This window comes from Pelodiscus sinensis, chromosome 25, assembly GCF_052426305.1.
Source record: "Pelodiscus sinensis isolate ZL-2025 chromosome 25, ASM5242630v1, whole genome shotgun sequence".
NCBI classification, from domain to species: domain Eukaryota; kingdom Metazoa; phylum Chordata; order Testudines; family Trionychidae; genus Pelodiscus; species Pelodiscus sinensis.
In genome coordinates this window covers 1,742,582-1,759,550 of record NC_143076.1, presented here as the reverse complement: position 1 = coordinate 1,759,550, position 16,969 = coordinate 1,742,582, and the positions used below count along the sequence as shown (strand labels likewise).

General features: G+C 57.3%; 1 non-coding gene and 1 pseudogene across 2 annotated transcripts; one reads left to right on the top strand and one right to left on the bottom strand.

The window, feature by feature from the left end:
* Positions 1 to 165: 165 nt before the first annotated feature.
* Positions 166 to 239, bottom strand: TRNAT-AGU (transfer RNA threonine (anticodon AGU)). The gene has a single exon. It is a non-coding gene; the product is annotated as a tRNA-Thr (tRNA).
* A 2,215-nt stretch (positions 240 to 2,454) lies between these two features.
* LOC102450800 (E3 ubiquitin-protein ligase TRIM11-like) lies at positions 2,455 to 15,629 on the top strand (annotated as a pseudogene). The gene is made up of 7 exons (XR_016347857.1): positions 2,455 to 3,276; positions 4,101 to 4,647; positions 5,909 to 6,004; positions 8,082 to 8,312; positions 10,333 to 10,355; positions 10,454 to 10,557; positions 13,585 to 15,629. The product of XR_016347857.1 is annotated as an E3 ubiquitin-protein ligase TRIM11-like (transcript).
* Positions 15,630 to 16,969: the final 1,340 nt, after the last annotated feature.

Sequence of the window (16,969 nt, the reverse complement as noted above, 5' to 3'; positions counted from 1 at the left end):
AAGTCTAGCTAAGCCTCACTAAACCAAACCCCTAGGGCACCTCCTGCTGTTTGCTACTATCCTACTTCCACTGTAAGGGCACCACCAAGCTCAAATGAAGGTAAAATCAACTCCAGATCCATGTTGAAGAATGATGGGAAAAAAAGACCCATTGACATGGCAACAAGGCACCACTGGGAATCAAACCCAGGATCTCCTGTTTACTAGGCAGGCACTTTAGCCAACTAAGCCATGGTGCCCTCCTTGAAAGCAATCCTAAAACTGTTCTACTTATGGTTCCAGAAGCACAAAGTGGAATTGAAGTTTCTGCTTGTGCTCTTGTTCTTTCTTTTCACAGGCAGAGCCAGGGGGCTCCGTGCATCCAGAGACCCCCTCTCTCATCCTCCCTGGTCTCTGAAATAACCCACCCTAGTGGGGCACAAAGCTGCTAGAGATGAGTTGCACGTGGGTTAGTGCTCCCTTTGCACGTGAGAGGTAGCAGGATTCACTCCCATCTTCTCCCACCTGTTCGCTGGTGCTGAGGGGCCGGCCCCTTTCCTGCTGCCCCAACTCTCATTCCCACAATGCACTTTGTGCAGGGACCATTGGTCTTTGTTCCAAGGCATGTGGCTGGGAGCCAGGAGTATACAACCCAAAGTATACAACTCCCCCGCCCCCTGTTCTGCTCACACTCTCTGGCTGCCTCCAGCATGGGCTGAGCTCAGGGGTCAGATGGGCAACCTGCCTTGCAGCTGTGATGACATCAGTCACCTGAGCACAAGTCTGCTCACGAATCTCTACTGGGCCTCAGACAAGCAAAACCCCCCCTTAGTGAACCTCAAGACAAGGAAACAAAAAAGCCTGGAGCACAAGGACCTCCCAACAACCACCCCAGCCCGTCCCACTGAGATATAAACTCAGATTGGAGGATTCAGAGTCATTAGTGCTGCCCCTTACACCATGGGACCTAGACAGAAGGTCTGGGGTAGACACCTGGGACACTCAGGTCTCAGACTGGCCTCTGCTCTCCTGGCTTCCCTCCAGCTGCTTCATCTCTCAGGACTCTCTGGCTACGTCTACAAGGCACGTTTATTTTGGAATAAGCTCTTCTGGAACAGTTTATTTGAAAATAGCACGTCTACACTGCAGGGAAACCTCAAAATGAGTCCGAGGAGGCTTCCCTAATGTAGACGTGTTACCTTGATTTAGAACCCCAGGTTGAATAACTTAGAATGGGGAGGGGATATTTTGAAATAGCAGAAGTGGAGCATGTACACACGCCTCATTTTGAAATAGCTATTTCAGAATAGGCATTTTTCTGCATACAGTGAGGTCTACAGAAGTTGGAATTAGCCTTCCGTTATTTCGGAGTTATTTCAAACTAACGGAATTGCTGTGTAGACTCTTGCATTGTTATTTGGAATAACGGCCATTGTTCCAAAAGGACTTTTCCGTGTGGACAGAACCTCTGTCCTGCCCCAGTTCTGCTGCTTTCAGGACAAAGTCCTTGTTAGGACCAGTCACAATCTGGGGTCAGTGAGGGTCCATCCCAGCTGAGATGTGTGTTACACAAAAGTCTCTTGTTCACTACCCACTTCTCAATACTGGCTGTAGACAGTGCTCTCACATGGGGGTGTAGCTCAGTGGCAGAGTGTTGACTGCAGATCAAGTGGTCCTTGGTTCAAATCCAAGTGCCCCCTGTGAGAGTGTTGATTCAATGAAGACATTCACCTGTCTTGGATTTCCATTGTATGTGAACTGTTTAAATCTGTGGTCACCAACAGGTTGATGGCAAGGCCTTGAGCAGTGGCTTGCAAGGTGTCCTGTCTGCCCTGCCCCCATTTCCCTCCCACCCCCAAGAAGCTCCACTACTTACCTCCAGTGAAAATGGAGGTAGTGGGGGCTAACCTGGGGATGGACAGAAATCCTACAGCTCAGTGCCACTGTGGGAGATTCCAGAAGTGCACTGGGTGTACTGCAGGAGGGAGCATGGGCTCCCTGCACTGCACAGGAGGCGTGAGTCAGCCCTGCAGGAGGCTTCCCTGTGCTGAGGGGTTGGTGGCTGAGGGGTTGGTCCCAGGGCAGGCAGGCCCTGGTTTCTCTTGGGGGAGAATCCTGGCAGAAGGGAGATGTAGGGGACTCACTGGCTCCCCAGCTGCAGAACTCTGTCCCCACAACATGTATAATTAGATTAATAAAAACCAGACCGTTTATTTCAGAACTATAAACACATGATTTTATGCATCGCATAATTTAAAAATAAACTGTTCATCAGAGGGTGTAAGTAAGGGCTGGGGATAGCAAGTGATGGACAGGAGGAGAACAGAGAGGGCGGGGCTTCAAGGAAGGGGCGGGGCGGTAGATCTTCACCTGTTCAGAGATTTAAAAAGTGATCTTGAGTGTGAAAAGGTTGGGGACCACTGCTCTAGTAGCACCTTAAACACTAAGAAAACATGTCGATGGGATCTGAACGTTCGTGGGCACAGCCCCTTCTTCAGATGACCGGAGTATTAGAGTCTAGATCCAAGAATAAATAAGGCAGGGGAAGAAAAAAGGAGGGAAAAAAGAGAGACGCTACGTCTATACTACACCCTTTTCCCACAAAAGCTTATGCAAATGAAGCACAGCTTCATTTGCATAATTAATTAGGGACCACTTTGGCACAAGAGGTTTTTTTTCCTGAAAAACTGAGAAAGAGCCGCTCCTGCACAAGAGGGTCCCAGGCGGAGCCAGCCAGAGGCCGAGGCTCTTCCCAACAGGCCGGGGGCTGGGCTCTGGGTGTCACGTTGCCTCACATGCAGCAGCTCCTAGGCCAAGTGCAGCCTGTAACCCCCCATCTGACACTTCACCTCAGCGCCTCCGAGTCCTCCTGCCCCGCCCCCCGCGCGGCGCTGACCGGAAGCCGAACCAGGCGCGCGGCGAGTAACGGCCCCAACGGCTCCTTCAGAATTCGCGCCACAGAGTCAGACGCCCAGGCGGGCGGGGCAGGGAGCGGCGGGCGGGACGCACTGAAAACCCGGCCGGCGCGCGGCAGAAGAAGGGGGGGAGGGGCCGGACCGCGCGTGCGCAGCGGGTCAGTGACTCCGGTCTGGGATCCGCGCCCGGGCTTAGCTCTAACCCGGAGCTGCCTGGACCCGCCCCCGCCTCGCGCGATTGGGCGCCCGGGTCCGGGCGGCAGCAGCGAATGCAGGGGGCGGGGCCGGCACCGCGTGTCACGACGCGGGGGGTTCCGCACGTGCCGCGGAGCCGGAGCGGGGGCGCTGCTGCGAGTTCGGCCCCACGGGGCCTTTCCCCGGGGTGAGAGCGGGGCGGGACCTTGGTCTGATGGGGGGGGCCCAAAGCGGGTCACAGCCTGTGTCAGAAGGGGGGGGCACAGCAGCTGGGGGGGCACAGAGCCCCCTGGGGCCCATGGTCCTGAGCTTGTGGGGCCCGAGGGGAGGGGAACACGCGGCCTGGAGCAGGGTCTGTGGCCGCTCTGGGTCCTGCCCTGGGGTGGGGGGGCCCTTGTCACCCCCATTCTCCACCCCCCCTGGGGCAGTAGAACACCCTGTTGGGGGGGAGAGGGGGGCAGCCCTGACTTAGCTGGGACCCTGGCTCTGATGATCATTAATGAGGGGGCGAGTCACGTGCCTCAGCAGCACCCCAGTATGATTGGGGGCAAAGGGGAACAGAATTTGATTGTGAAACATGAGGGGTTATAGGGGGGGATTAATCCCACTGCCCCTTCAGAGTCCCTCCCCAGGCCCCGCTCGCTGTAGGGGACACAGTCCTTCAGCTCCTGCCTATGCCTATAAACGGGAGCAGCGCCGGCTTCTGGGTGCCCTAAGAAACCCCTGGCCCTGTAGCATCTGAGAGACTAGCAAAAAATCAGGAGAGTGTCATGAGCTTTTGTGACACAGCCCACTGCCTCAGACGGCAAACCCAGAGCAGTGGGCGGTGCCCATGAAAACTTGTTGGTTTTTAAGCTTCTTTTAGTTACAGACTAACACGGCTCCCCCTGAGACTTTTCACCAAGCAAGGTTCTGTGTGTCTCTAACTGCCTGGGAGTTTTCTTGCGTAGCTTGGTGCATTTCTGGGGGCTGACTTCTGTGGTGTTTTCTTCTTTCTTCATTTCCGTCCAGCAAGTGTGATTGGCTCCCAGTTGTGCATCTTGCTTAGAGGGGGGGAAAAAAACCAAAAACCAAACAGCTGGAACAGGCTACGCTGCTTCCTCCATTTGATCGGGAAACAAAACCAACCCTCAGGGACGAGTTGCAGAGAGGCCATGGCTGCCGGGGACCTGGCCAGGAGCTTCCAGGATGAGGCGACGTGTCCCATGTGCCTGGAATTTTTCACAGATCCGGTGTCTATCGAGTGTGGGCACAACTACTGCCGGGCCTACCTCAGCCAGTGCTGGGGGGAGTCGGAGCCCAAGTTCTCCTGCCCCCAGTGCAGAGTCACCATCCTGCAGAGACACTTGCGGCCCAACTACCAGTTGGGGAACCTGGTGGAGCTGGTGAAACGCCTGCGTCCCCCGGCCGGGGGCAGCCAGGGTGCAAGAGACACCAGGAGTCCCTGAAGCTCTTCTGCCAGGAGGATCAAGCCCCCATCTGTGTGGTGTGCGACAGGTCCCAGGAGCACCGCGCACACACGGTGGTGCCTATCGAGGAGGCTGCCCAGGAGTACAAGGTAGGGACCAGGCTCTGCAGGGCAGGTCCTGGGGCTTGGTTCACACTGTGGTGTTAGGGCGACATGGGCAGCTCACGTCAACCTAATTATGTCAAGTGCTGATGCTACAGCCAGGGCTGTCCCCAAGGGGGTATAGGATCTAGAGCAAGCCCCCCCTCCCCTCCTGGATGGGATCTAGGGCAACCTCCCCTACCCCCCAGCTGCACCCTACCTCTGCTTCACCCCTCCCCCCATCCCAATTCCTGCTCCACCCCATTGTACCCTGACATGAACCAGTGTCACTGGGTAGCCTGATGTGGGGCAACAGTAGGGGTTGGCCCCCATTCCCACACTTGGTATGGTGGTGGGATCTGAAGTGGCCCAGCAGCCTGCTCTGCCCCGCCGCCCTTCTCCATGGTACGGGGAAGTGAAGTAACCTGGACCCGGGTCGCTCTGCTACCACAGCGAAGCTGGGCACCACCATCTGGAAGACGATGGTGCAGTAAAGTTGGAGCATGGACTTCCTCGGCATCCTGGCTGGAGCAGCCTCTGTTCCCGGCGGGCCCAGGAGCGCAGGGGCTGGAGCCAGCAGTGAAGTCCTGTGTAGTCCGGTTAACTGGCGAAGCGTTAGGTTAACTGGATGTTTGACGGGTTAGCAGGGATTTTGCAGCCCTCGCTCGGCACGGTGCTGCGCTGGGCGAATGAATCACAGGCTGCTCAAGGGGGCGAGAACGCCAGGTTACCTCTGCCCAGGAGCAGTTACAATTACAGGTCTTTGCTCCCCCAGACCCAGGGCTCCCTTGTCCCTCGCCGGTCTCCAGCCACGTCACAGCCTGCTGCACGGGTAATGAGGCTGCGCTGGTGAGAGGCTTTTGCTGTGAGGGAGGCCCCCTGGGAGCCTGGGCACACACAGGAGAGCAGAGTGGGGAGCTGGGGTTGGGTCTGGGGCACGGTGCAGTGAGGTTCCTGCCCCAGCTCCTCTCAACCTCTAGCTGGAGGGATCATTCAGAGGCTCCCCAGCCATTTTCCTTCTGGCCCATGTGTAGGGACATGACACCTGCACTAACATACCAGGGCGGAGTTGCACTGAGTGGCTGCAGTAGGCAGAGCCCCTGCTCGGAGCTGGGCATCTCTGCTCCCAGGATGCCTTTGGGGCTGGCAGAGCCGAGTGGCTGCCTCCTTCCAGGCCGGGTCCCTCGTGTGTGTACGGCCGGTGTGTACAGCGCTCGCCGCCTGCCAGACAAGCAGATAACGGCTGTTTGTCGCCCCGGATGCCCTGCAGGAGAAACTCCAGGGAGCCCTGGGCCTGCTCAGGGAGCAGCTGGAAGAGGCCCTGGGGCTGAGAAGTGAAGAGGAGGAGAAAACCGCAGAGTGGCAGGTGGGTATCTGGGTTAATCTCCCTGGCTACATCTACCCTTCAGGCTTCTTTTAGAAGAGCCATTTTTCGGAAGAGATCTTCCAAGAAATCCTCTTCTGAAAGAGATCGCCTGCAAACAAAAGCACATCGAAAAAGCGATCTGCTTTTTCAAAAGAGAATGTCCAGACTGAATGGATGTTCTCTCGTGTGTCAGCTGTGATTGCTATGGACGGAGTGGCCACCAGGGCTTTTTCCTCTTTCCTCTTCTTCTGAAAGAACACCACCTTCCCCGTCCACACACACGTTTTTGTGAAAGCTCTTTTGCAAAAAGTCTTCTTCCTCGTAGAATGAGGATTATCAGTGCTGGGAAAAACCCCTCTGTTCGTTCGATTTAATTTAGAAAGAATGCGATTGCAGCATGGATGTAACTGGAGGTTTTTCAGAAAAATGGCCGTTTAAAAACAAAAAATCTCTCTGCAGCGTAGACATAGTCTCTGAGCCTTTTCCCCTGCAGCACTTCCAGGCATGAAGTAGCTGAAAGGTCCAGGATGAGGTTATGAACCTGCTCTGGTAAATCAAAACTAGCTGGGGTATGTCTGCACATGGTGCACTCGGCACCCCACTGCAGCGGGGACACCCCCTGAGTGAGCAGAGCTGGGGTCAAGTCAGAGTAAACCCAGGCAGAGGTCGGCCACTTCATAGCCTCTGCTGCCACATGGCCATCTCATCCTGGTCACCTTCTGCTGCTCCTGTTACTGTCCCAATGAGACATACAGAGGCAATAAGACAGAGAATACCTTATGGCCTTTGTATAAAACCATGGGACGCCCACAGCTTGAATTCTGCATGCAGATGTGGTCGCCTTATCTCAAAAAAGATCTCTTGGCACTGGAAGAGGTTCAGAAAAGGGGCAACAAAAACGATGAGGGGTTTGAAACAGGTCCTGCATCGAGCGATGAAAAAGACTGGGACTTTTGAGCTTAGAAAAGAGGAGACTAAGGCGGGATATGATAGAGGTCTATAAAATCATGAATGATGTGGAGAAAGTGAGTAAGGAATAGTTATTTACTTGTTCCCATAACGTAAGAACTTGGTGTCACCAAATAAATGAATAGGTAGCAGGTTTAAAACAAACAAAAGGAAGTTTTTCTTCATGCAGCACACAGTTAACCTGTGGAACTCCTTGCCAGAGGATGCTGTGAAGAGCAGGACTTTAATAGAGTATAAAAAAGAACTAGATCGATTCATGGAGGTTAGGTCCATCAATGGCTGTTAGCCAGGAAGGGTAGGAATGGTGTGTCTAGCCTCTGTCAGAGCTGGGAATGGGTGACGAGAGGGATCACTGGATGGTTCCCTGTTCTGTTGACTCCCTCTGGGGCACTTGGCATTGGCCCCTGTCAGCAGAGAGGACCCTGGGCTAGTTGGAATTTAGGTCTGGCCCAGCCTGGTTGTTCTTATGTCCCGGGCTTGTCTGTTGCTGGGAGATGAACCCAGGGGCCAACACGTCCGTTCTGGTTCCCTTGCCTGTTACAGTGAGATCCCCGCTGAGGGTGTAGGGTGTGACAGGGATACTGGCTGGTCGCTGGGCACATGGGCATGGGGCTCATGGTCAGGCTGGGTGAGGCCAAAGCCAGTCCTGGCAATGCTGCGAGGGCCCAATGCCCATGTGAGCCCCAGGACGGCACCCACGGGGCTGTTGGCACCAGCCCTCGATGCTGAACATGCAGCCCTTGGAGCAGGTTGTCAAGAATGAGCATCGCCCACATCTTGCTATGACAGGACCCCGGGGGGGCAGAGGAGAGAGTGTCCAGCCCTGTGTCCCCCCCCCCCCCCCCCAGTACATCTCTCCTTTTCTCTCAATTTCTTTCCTCTCCCCTGTGCCCATCCCATGTCGCCTGCTATAACAGTCTGCAGCTTTACCTAGCACCCTGGACAACCTCCCCACAGGACTGGCCCTGTTCACTCTGAGCTAAAACCAGCCCTTTATGGTACATTTCCCAGACTTTACACTAACCTCACAGTCCCTGCTTCACGGGCAGAGGCCCCGTTTGTAACTTGGGACTGGCCTGTGGGTTCCTCTCTCCTTTCCTTTCTCCAGAGGACAGTGCAGGCGAAGCGGGAGATGATTGCGGGTGAATTTAACAAGCTGCACACGCTGCTGAGGGAGGAGGAGCAGCTGCTTCTGCAGAGGCTGGCGGAGGAGGAGCGGGAGACGCTGCAGCGGCTACAGGAAAATGTCACCAAACTCTCCCAGCAAAGCGCCTCCCTGCAGCAGCTGATCGCAGAGATCGAGGGGAAGTGTCAGCAGCCGGTTGCTGAGCTGCTGAAGGTGAGACGGCGTCAAAACTCTGCCTCCAGCCAGAATTACAGCTCGGATCCATGGGCCTGGAACCCAAGAGTTAGAGCAGGGGTGGGCAAAAGCGCCTCTGCGAGCCGGATTCGACCCACCAAGCGGGTTGATCCGCCCTGCAGAGGCCCTGCTGCTCACCTGATGCTAGGCCATTTAGAGCCTGGGGGCGAGGGGAGCGTGCAAAGTTTCCTCCACCCTCCCCACTCCCCATCCTGCGACAAGCACATGGCACTTCAAAGTGCCGTATACTCACGCAGAGCGGGAGGAGAGTGAAGGAAGCTTTGCACAGCTACCCCACCCCCTGGCCCTGACTGGTCTGGGGGCAGTGAAGTGCGCGAAGCCTCCTCCTGCCCTGCAAGGAGCATGTGGCACTTTGAAGTGCCGCGTGCTCCTTGCAGGGCAGGGGTGGAGCAGGAGGAGGCTTCACATGCTCCCTTCGCCCCCATGCCAATCAGGCCTGGAGGTGGGGAAGTGTGTGAAGCCTCTTCTCGCCCTGGCATGGGTGCCTAGTGGGAAAGGGAGGCAAAGGGTCTCCCCTACCCATGGAGCAATAATGGTCTGTGGGTAGGAAGCCCAGAAGCATCATGGCCTGGTCCTGCCCTTCCAGTTTAGGCCCCGTCCCTTCTGGGGCAGCCTGAGGACACTTCAAATATTTTTGAAGTGGGCCCCAGCCAAAAATTATTACCCACCCTGGACTTAGAGTAAACTTGTTCTGTGGGCTCCTGACTGACAATATCGGGCCAAGGGCTCCCTCAGTGCCAGACGCTGCAGTTTGGGTGGGAGGGGAATCGTGGAGACCATCCAGGGGAGCCCTGCGAGATTAAATGTTTGGTGCAAAAATGATACTGGGCTAAGCCCATCCCTGCTGTGACTCCAGAGCATTGGCCTCAACCAGTCGCTAAACACGGACATGGGGGCGGGGTCCCTAGGAGGAAGAAACATTTAACTAAATTCCCGTCTGACCTACAAACAATAAATTAAGTGTAAATGCAAAGCGGTGCAGGAGGTTTTGCCGCAGAACAGTGAAGCCTGGGAGGGTGAATCCATTCTCTAGATCAGGGGTCTCCAAACTACGGCCCGCGGGCCGGATGCAGCCCGCGAGGCCCTCTCATCCGGCCCGTGGAGACTGTGACGGGGAAGAAACTCCCCACACTGACAGCCCCTCCCCCGGAGAAGCGCCGAGCGGTGCAGCGCAGCGGAGCCCAGGGGAAAGCCCACGGGGAGGGGAGCGAGGGCGCACAGCCGCAGGCGCAGCAGGCGAGGAAGGCGGCAGGACCCAGGAGGAGAAGGGGCAGGGACGCCAGGGTGAGCGGCACGCCCCGTGCGTGCTGGCTCAAAAGGGGGAGGGGCCGGAAGGACAGGGGCGGCCGGCACTCACTTTCTTTTGGGCAGGCAGCCAGGAGAGGGAAGCCGGAGGAGCCAGCGGGACGGAGGAGGGACTCTGGACCCGCGCAGCCCTTGCCCTGGGCAGTGAGACTCCCCGGCCGGGGGTGCGGGGGATCGGAGCCGCCAACGGAGGGCCACACGCCCTGCGGACCGACGGCCGAGCCCGGGCTCTGCGCGTCCCTCACAGCAAGAGGGGTTGGGACTTGGCGTGGACAATTGCTCCCTATTGGCCAGTGTGTTCTTATCCTATTGGCTAGCTCTCTCATGAGGTCACTAGTGGGCTGGGCTCTATTTTGGCAGCCAGGAAACAATTTCACCATTCACACTAATACAGGTGTTCATGTGTAGTGTATCAATGTGTTATTAAATAATAACTGAATAAAATAATATTAAATAAATAATTAAAAACAACATCCATGTTTTGATTGTTTTTTATTTGGACCTCAAGTGTGTAGTCGGCCCCCGAACTGCTGTTTGATAGTTAATGCGGCCCTCGGGCTGAAAAGTTTGGAGACCCCTGCTCTAGATGAAAGGCTGCTGCCCAGATCGGGAATTGCTCTGGCTTCTGCCCCCCGGTGATCACACAGAGCATCGATTCTCTTTCTCCTTTCAGGACGTGAAAAGCACATTGAGCAGGTGCATGTCCCATTTTTGCTGCCCTTGTATTCCTGGTTGGGGCCCTGCGGCAATGCCGGCGCAGGGCAGCTGATGATGCTGGGACGTTTGCTTCCTAGGAGTGAAAACATGAAACTCCAGGGACCTGAAGCCATTTGCACTGACCTGCAGCGAGGGTAAAAAATTTGTCTTGATCTGAGGGAAGCTCTGAACAGATTTGCAGGTGAGTGGAGCCCCTGGGACGTGCAGCTGTTTGGGGCTGGGGGCTCTGGGCAGAGCCTGGGTCCCCAGGTCACACGTGGACCCAGCTGGGAGCTGGGCGGGAGCTGGAGGCTGATGCACTCAGTGCTGGGGAGTTTGCCTGCTGCTCCCACCCACCTGCTGGCTCTTGCCAGGGATCTGACCCGACCCCATCACCCCGACACCGTGACCGCTTGCTGCCTGGTGCCACTGAGCAGGTGCTGGGAGGCCTGGCCTGGGCCCATGTGCTAGGGGCTGCACAGATGGGTCCCAGGGAACAGGTCTGTGCTTTTCTGCAGGTGCACGTGGTGGGTGGCCTCCCTCAGCATTGACACAGCCCCGTTAGCCCAGGCCAGCCGAGCTTTCTGGGTTGGGGAGGGGCCTGGCCCGTGTGTTACTGGGGGCCCCTTGACTGCCCAGTGTGAGGCTAGGTTAGTGATTTGCTGAGTGTGACTCTATTACCATCTGACCCTGATCTTCCCCCGCTGAACCCCCTCTTTCCTCCCCCAAGAGCCCAGCGCGGAGCCCAGGGGCAAAGGCAGACACGTGGCAGTGAGGGGAGCAGGGAGAGGAAACTACGGCGGAGGCAGAGGGGGGCTGGGAGAGGTCAGAGAACTCTGGCTGGGAGCGTTGCTCAGGCCCCTTCATCCTACTCCCGCTGCTCCACTGTGGGGCAGGAACCAGGGCTCCCTGCACCCCATTGTCCCCGTGTGCAGTGGGGAGGGTCCTGCAATGTTACTCAGCCCTTCGGCCAGATGAGCCCTCCGACCCCTGAGACTGCCAGATCTGGCCTGTGGACACAGCGGGGAGCCTCAGGCAGATTCCCTGTCTGCCGCTGCCAAGAAAAGAAGCCATTGTGACCTTGAGGGGTGTGACGGCGTGTCGAGTACCCCCTGATCCTGCAGCCCGTCTGCAGCAAGAACAGACTCCGCCAGCCAGTAGAATAGAGGGTTTATTGCTTCTCCAGGATACAGCACAGACGTGATGTGGTTACAGGAGCCAGGGCCAGGATGCCTCAGCCCCCTTGGGTTAGGGGTCTATCACCCCTAGCCCTCAGCTTAGGTTGGTCCTTTCATGTTTCCCAGCCAGAAACTGCCCCTTCCCCGGAAACCTGGTGTTGGTCTGGGCCTCCCTCCCTTTGTCTCTCCTCCTGGGAGGCTCAGCCTAGGTGTCTGGGTTAATACACACGTGGGTGAGTCAGTGGGAATCTCACATCACAACGCAGGGGACACCGGGTTACAGAGCAGACAGCCTCCCCACTGCGCCACAAGGGGCTCCATTTGAACAGCTGTGAGCCTGGGTATGGGGGGTCGAGGTGCTCCTTCTCTCCCCAGCACAATCCCATTAGTCAGACACCGGCCAATGGGAGCTGCCTGTAGGCAACATGCTGAGGAAATTCAGGGCAGTTACACCCTACTGGAAGGGTCTAGGAACCTGCCCCTCCCTTCACCCATCCTGTAGTCTCATGGTGCCTGCTCCTCTTGTTCCCATGGCCTCCTGTTCCTGTCACTTGCCCCTCCCCTTTCCTCCCCAGCATCAGCCTGCCCCTCTCCCTTCCCCTACCTATCCCCCACTCTGCCCTCTTCTCCTGCCTTGGTCCCCTCTGCACACGACCCTTCCCTATCCTCCCCACCTCCATCCACCCACTGGTGCCTGCCCCTTCCTTGCAACTTTCCCCTTGCCACCTTCCCCTCCTGCCCCTCTAGTCCCCTAGTGTGAGCTCCCTGCCTCTCTGGAGCCTGCCCCCTCTTCTGCCTTTCTGCCTGCCTGAGTCCTTTCCCTGCCCCCCTTTGGGCCCTGTGGTTTAGGCCCTTTCCCCACCCCATCTCTGCCTCACCCCTCTGCCTCCCTAGGGCCTGCCCTTCCACACTCCCCTCTCTTGGCTCCCTTCCTCCCCCTCTGCCTCCTGGTGCCCGCCCCTCTCCTCTCTGCTCTCCTTGCAGCTCTCCCTCCACCCAGACCCCCTGGAGACTGCTTCTTCCCTTGCCCGTCTCTGTCTTTCTGGCACTCACCTATCATGCCCCTCCTCCTTGATAACTACCCCTTCCCTCACTGCCCTGGTGTCTTCTGGGGTCTGCCTCGCCTCCCCCCCCCCCATACCCACTAGCACCTGCCCTACCCCTCAACCCTCTTTGTATCCTTGTCACCTGCACCTTCTCCTGGTGCCAGCCCCTCCTCTCTCCCTGCTCTGTGCCTCGCTGCCCACCCCTTCTCCTCCCCCTCTTTGATCTCTGATGCTCCTCCGCCTTTGTCTCTCCCCCATGGCCTTGGTGCCTGGCCTTCCTTTCCCTCTTAACTTCCCCCTGTGCCCACCCCTCCCATTACCCCATTTTGCCCCCCAGCATCTGCCCCTTCCTCACCCCCCTGCAGCCATCTGGCACCTGCCCCTTCTCTTTCCCTTCCTTGCCCCAGCCAGCCCCTCTTACCCAGGTCTCCTGCCTCACTCTGTGCTGCCTGTGGCTACCTACTCTCTTCTCCCCCCCCCCCCCCGGCATGGTCCTGGCACCTGTCCCACTGCTCATCTCCTGGGCCCTATCACCTGTCCCTCTGATCTCTGCCCCATTGGAACTCCCCCATTGCCTCTCACCCCTTAGTTCCCCAGTGCCTGACCTTACCCTGGCTTCCCTGTGCCCGTGGGGTCTGTCCCCTTCTCCTCAATGCCTGCCCCTCCCCTCACCCCCCGCAGCCCCCTCCCTTCATCCTCCTCTGTCCTCATGTAGCCGACTCCTCTTGTCCCTCATTGTACTTGTGCCTGCCCCTCCCCTCTGCCCCATTACCTGCCCCTCCTCTTTGTTCTCCCAGCAGCAGCCTGTTCCCTCCCCTCCCGCACTGTCTCCTTCCCGCTCCACCCCCTCCTGCCCTGACCCTGCTCATTGACCCCTCACAGGCAGAGGGGGGCCTCACTTCCCTCAGACAATACTCCGCCCAGTGATTAATGGGGGGCAGGTTACTTTCCTTCTGACCCCAGGGATCAGCCCCTGTCCTACTCTGACTCTGTGACTCTTCCCAGTGGACATGACTCTGGATCCAGACACAGCAAATCCCTGGCTCGTCCTCTCTGAGGATCGGAAACGTGTGAGAGATGGAGACACGCGCCAGGATCTGCCCGACAACCCGGAGAGATTTGACACTTCTGTCTGTGTGCTGGGTGCCGAGGGGGTCATGGGCGGGAGGCGTTACTGGGAGGTGGAGGTGGGAGACAAGACTGCCTGGGACCTGGGGATCTGCAGGGAATCTGTGAGCAGGAAGGGGGAGGTCACATACACACCTGAGAATGGATACTGGGTTGTGTTGCTGAGGGATGGGGAATACGAGGCTGGCACCTCCCCCCTGCTCCCCCTCCCCGTGAGCGCCAGGCCCAGCCGGGTGGGGGTTTTCCTGGACTACGAGGCGGGCAAGGTCTCGTTTTACAATGTGACTGACAGGTCCCATCTCTTCACCTTCACCGGCACCTTCTCCGGGATGCTGTGCCCTTTCTTCAGTCCTGGTCTCGATGATGGTGCAAACACGGCTCCCCTGACCATCTGCCCAGCCCCGGCCCACGCCGGAGGGAATGGCGGTACAATGAGCTGGGACTCCTCTCCAGCTGCCCTGGGAGGGGGTATTGCAGGGGCTGCACCATGTGGGGTCAGTGGGAGGGGTCTTCACTGCACCCCCTAAATCCACTGCTGAGGGGTTAATCTCAGAGCATGGGCCCAGGCTGTCATGTAGATGGAACTAGTGACTCCCCTCCCCCCCCCCCCAGTACAGACTGTCCCCTCCCAGCACCGACCCTAGGCCTGTTCCCATGGAGATGACCAGAGACATCACCTGCTTCCCCCCCCCCCCCGCCCTTCCTCTCTGTTCCCGGCCCCAGGCCAATGAGCTGTGGGAGGGGAGAGGGTCAGATAAGGGCGGGAGAGTCAGCAGCAGTGGTAGTGGAAGCGAAGGCTGCTGACTGCGGGGACTGTAGGTCAGGGGTACAGCAGGTGTGGGCTGTGTGTGCAGTGGGGCTGGGAAGAGGGGTGCAAGCTGTGGGGTAAAGGGCAGAAGGAGTGCAGACTAGGGCAGGGGGGATGCAAACTGTGGGGCAGGGGCGGTAGGGTGCAGGCTGTGGAGTGCAGGGACAAGAGAAGTGTGGATACAATGTCAGGGTAACTACAGTGGCCAGGGATGGGGAGTGGGTACAGCAGCAGGAATGGAAGAGCCCAGATCACAAGGGGATGGAGGATTAATGAAGGGGCAAGAGAGAAGCCCCAAAGTGGAGGAGCCCAGTGAGTTCCGTGCGAGAGGGCAGTGCCCTGGCATCTCCTGCCCTGAGGGAATTTCCGCCCATGGAGGGGACTCAGTCACAGGGGCAGGAGTGCCAGGTCTGTGGCCTTGTTGCAGGGGCTGCTCTGTGCTGCGAACTATCCTGTGTCGGGAACCTGTTCCCAACACAATGTAGGGAGGGAAGGGGTGAGCTGGTGAAGGGGGGCCCTAGCCTCAGGGCTGTGTGAGGGATGGGCCCAGGCTGGGTGACTGGAGTCCCCACTCATGGGACAGAGCCTGGCAGATTTTCTCCTCCCCTTTTTACAGGCTGTTTTGTTCTGCCCCATCCACATTTTCTGCCTGTTTCCTTTCCTCACCCCCTGGCTCAGGGCAGCAAATGGTGACAAACTGGGACCCTCCAGTCAGAATGTTCTACCCCTGTGAGATCCCCGTGTACCACACAGACAAATAACCATGGTCCCGGTTATAAAATATTGCTGTCACAAGGTAACAAGATGGTTATTTAGTGCACAAAGAAAATAAAACATCTAAAACAAATTCATCCAGATTGCTCGGGTCCCACCTACTTGGCTTCCCACAAAGCTGGGGTGAAAAGCTGTTAGACCCCAGCCCTCCTGGGCCAAGCCATGGCAGAGGTAGCAGGATTCACTCCCATCTTCTCCTGCCCGTGCCCTGGTGCTGAGGGGCCGGCCCCTTTCCTGCTGCCCCAACTCTTATTCCCACAATGCACTTTGTGCAGGGGCCGTTGGTCTTTGTGAAAAGGTGTGTGGCTGGGAGCCAGGACTCAGGACCCTTCCCCCCTCTGACCCGCTCACACTGTCTGGCTGCCTCCAGCACCGGCTGAGCTCAGGGGCCAGGTGGGTGACCTGCCCTGCAGCTGTGATGGCATCAGGCCCTTCCCGCCCGCCTGCTCAGTCTGGAGATGGAGCTCCAGGGGCCTCAGACACCCAGCAAGAGGAACAAAACTCTCTTATTGAACCTCAGTGCATGGAAGCTGAAGCACCTGAACCTTGTCACAACCAGCTGAGCCCCAGCAGGTCCCACTGAGATTTGAACTCAGATTGCAGGATTCAGAGTCTTGAGTGCTGCCCTTACACCATGGGACCTGTGGTGGGAAAGTGCAGTGGGCACCTCTGACTCTCAGCTCTCAGGCTGGCCTCTGCTCTCCTGGCTTCTCTCCAGCTGCTTTGTCTCCCAGGACTCTCTGTCCTGCCCCAGCTCTGCTGCTTTCAGGGCAAATCCCTTGTTAGGACCAGTCACACTCTGGGGGTCAGTGAGGGCCCCTCCTACCTAAGATGTGTGTTACACAAAAGCCTCGTTTCCTGCTCAGTTCCCAACACTGGATGCAAACACATGGTTGCAATGGGGGTGTAGCAAGTGCCCCCTTAAAAAGCTCATCAATTGAAATGAAACTTTTACATCTCCAGCTGTGTCACACTTTGGATTTCTATTGAACAGGGATTCTTCAAATGACCACAAACCCCTAATGTGCTCTAGTGCCAATGCACATAAACCAAACAAACCCGTCCCTCAGCTGGAACCAATTCAAACCGGCTCTGTGTGTGTGTCTGGTTTCTGTTTCCATCCATTCCACAAGGGTGTGATCTGATCTGGATGCCCATTGGCTCATCCTTACTCTCCTTTGGCGGTGTCCTGCAGAAGAACAAGGACCACGTCCAGCTGGGGATGAATGGCCACAATCGATCTTACAGCGTTTGATTTAGCAAGTCCAACTAAGACTCACTAAATCAAACCCAGAGGCCACCCCCACCAGCTTCCAGCACTTCTGCTCTTTGCCCCCTTCGCCTTCCTGCTGTGGGACATGGCCAACTCCAGCTACGTAGGGAGGGATGGCTGGGAGAGCAGACACATTGGCCAGGCACCACTGGGAGCTGCCTCCCTCACCTCCCCCACACCCAGCAGCTGCTTGGCCAGCTTAGTCATGGGGCTGCTCTCTGGGACTTCTCTCCCAGCTCCGCCACCTGTTGCCATTGCCCATCCCAAGGGAGGGGGGACGAGAGTCACTCTCCATGACTGCAGGAGCTGCAGAGGTTGCACTTTTGGGAAAGGCTTTATTTTTTGAAAGATCAGCGTCTAGACTGAAACTTTTCTCCAACAAAAAGAGTGGCAGCCATTTTTATGCT